The following is a 3,223-nucleotide window of genomic DNA, read 5'->3' on the forward strand; positions in this document are numbered from 1 at the left end:
GCAGAAATACATCGGGAGTTTTGTACCATGTGGTACTAAAAGCAAAATAAGAAGCTGAGAAGACAGAAGACGCAGAAAGAAGAGGGAAGGAATTTTAAAAAAAAGAAAGAGAAAGAAAGAAGGTCAACATCAGCAAACTCCATTGAAGAATGTAGCGGAAGTTGGTACCAAATTTATACTCGAGAAAGGATTTCCCCAGTGGCTCAGCGGTAAAGAATCCGCCTGCAGTGCAGGAGTCGCAGGTTTGACCCCTTTATATGGATCCATATATGTTTATACGGTTTCCCTGGGGGCTCATTGTTAAACAATCTGTCTGCACTGTGGGAGACTCGGGTTCGATCCCTGGGTTGGGAAGATCCCCTGGAGGAGGGCACGGCAACCCACTCCAGTGTTCTTGCCTGGAGAATCCCATGGACACAGGAGCCTGGCAGGCTGCCGTCCACGAAGGCACAAAGGGTTGGACACGACTGAAGTGACTTAGCACAGCATAACTGTTGGTCGCTCAGTCCTATCCGACTCTGAGACCTCATGGACTGCGGCCCCCCAGGCTTCTCTGTCCATGGGATTCTCCAGGCAACAATACTGGTGGGTGTTGCCATTTCCTCCTCCAGGGGATCTTCCCCACCCAGGGATCAAACCCAGGTCCCCTGCATGGCAGGCAAATTCTTCACCGTCTAAGTCCAAGCGCAGCTTAGCATATACTCCAGAAAATAAAATTTTAATTCAGACTTTATCTAATTCAGTCATGTGGAATACCTCTTTCTATGACCACCTGGAATAAACGAGGTGTCTCAGTAGTTGTAAAAAGAAAAAAATATATACAGATTTCATTTATTGAAATAAATGGTAAAGTTGTTTTGGGGAAAAAAAAAAATGTGTTTAGCACACACAGGTTCCCTATACGTACAGACAGACCACAGAGTTAGGTTCCAGACAATATAAAGAGAGCAGTGTGGTCAGAAATAAAGACATGGATAGAGAGCTATCATCACAGACACTCACACACACACACACACACACACATACATGTAGGTATGTACAGATAGGCACACATCTGTTTTCTGTGTCATAGAACCATGTATGCTGTTGTTCAGTCGCCAAGTCATGTCTGACTCTTCGCAACCCCTCAGACTGCAGCACGCCAGGCTGCAGTATAAAAAGCCGCTATATAACCACAGAAGTAGGTACATCAATTCATACACCGCTCCAGTCTTCAGGCGGAACAGCGGGGAAATTATTAGAAGTCATAAGTCAGACATGAGTAGACAGGAAGCCAATTCCAACCCCGTGTCTCCGGCAAAACGACTGCCCCCAGGCACCACCTCCAGGCATCTTTCTTCCGTAACTGCATCAGCTTGACACTCAATTCCAGCCTCACGAAGCCGGCACCCAGAGGTTCCAGGATGCAACACCCGAGATGAACACTCCTGTCCCCGGTCAGATTCAGCCGTCAGCTCTGTTACCTCCGAAGAGCAGCCACGCCTGGCCGACCCGCAATGCACGGCTCAGCGTTTCCAAGTGAGCGGTCTATCAGACGCGGCCAAGACGCTTCAGCTGGCACCATCCAAAGCCAGACAGCATATTAAAAAGCAGAGACATCATTTGTCTGACAAAGGTCCGTCTAGTCAAGGCTATGGGTTTTCCAGTGGTCATGTATGGATGTGAGAGTTGGACTATAAAGAAATCTGAGCGCCAAAGAAATGATGCTTTGAACTGTGGTGTTGGAGAAGACTCTTGAGAGTCCCTTGGACTGCAAGGAGATCCAACCAGTCCATCCTAAAGGAGATCAGTCCTGGGTGTTCTTTGGAAGGAATGATGCTAAAGCTGAAACTCCAGTACTTTGGCCACCTCATGCAAAGAATTGACTCATTGAAAAAGACTCTGATGCTGGGAGGGATTGGGGGCAGGAGGAGAAGGGGACGACAGAGGATGAGATGGCTGGATGGCATCACTGACTCGATGGACGTGAGTCTGAGTGAACTCCGGGAGTTGGTGACGGACAGGGAGGCCACGGGGTCGCAGAGTCGGACACGACTGAGCGATTGAACTTAACTGAACAGCCGATTAACAATGCTGTGACAGTTTCATGCGGACAGTGAAGGGCCTGAAGCTCGGAGAAATGACTCCCCTGGGATGGAGCCCCTCGGGGGTGATCACAGAGCTTACAATTCGGGAGGAAACATATACATAAATACAAACACGACAATCATTAACAGCTAGCTGGGCTTGTCTGGCGGTGCAGTGGTTGAGAATCCACGTGCCAACGCAGGAGACCCAGGCTCGATCTCTGCGGGAAGACCCCACATGTCGTTGGAGCCGCAGAGCCCACGCACCACAGCCAATGAGCCTGGGCTCCAGAGCCTGGGAGTCAAAACTACTGAGGCCACGAGCAGCAGTTCCTGAAGCCCGCGTGCCCGAGAGCCTGTGCTCTGCAGCAAGAGAGAAGAAGCTCCCAAGTGGAAAGTAGAAAGCAGATAGGAAGCGGAAGAAGAGACCAGCGCTTGCTCGTCGCAACTACAGAAAAGCCACACGGCAACAAAGACCCAGCACAACCGGAAACAAAGATTAAATGCTTCTTCTGAAATGACAGTTGAAGTCTTGTCTTGCTTCTGATTATAAAACATATCCAACAGGACTTGCCCGGCCATCCAGTGGTTAAAAACCCACCTGCCAGGAAAGGGGACACGGGTCTGATTTCCGGTCCGGAAAGATCCCACGTCCCACCCAGGCTATGCCACCATGAAAAAACACGAACATAAACTCCTGCTTTCATGCAAAGTGAAGTCAGTCAGACAGAGAAAGACGAATGCGTTCTATTATATTGCTCACATGCAGAACCTAAAAGATACCACAAACAAAATTACAAAACAGTCAAGGCGTGGAAACAAACTAAGCTGTCCATTGACAGAGGAATGGTTCAAGAAGATGGGGTACATACATACAATAGAACATTACGTGCCCTAAAAAAGAGCGAAGTACAGCCCCTGGCAGCCACATGGATAGACCTAGAGATTGTCATGGGCTTCCCCGGTGGCTCAGAGGGTAAAGAATCCACCTGCAAGGCAGGAGACCCAGGCTCCATCCCTGGGTCAGGAAGATCCCCTGGAGGAGGGATTAGCTACCTTGGAAGATCCCCTGGAGGAGGGAATGGCTACCTTGGAAGATCCCCTGGAGGAGGGATTAGCTACCTTGGAAGATCCCCTGGAGGAGGGAATGGCTACCT

Source organism: Bos mutus, chromosome X (genome assembly GCF_027580195.1).
Source record: "Bos mutus isolate GX-2022 chromosome X, NWIPB_WYAK_1.1, whole genome shotgun sequence".
NCBI lineage: Eukaryota > Metazoa > Chordata > Mammalia > Artiodactyla > Bovidae > Bos > Bos mutus.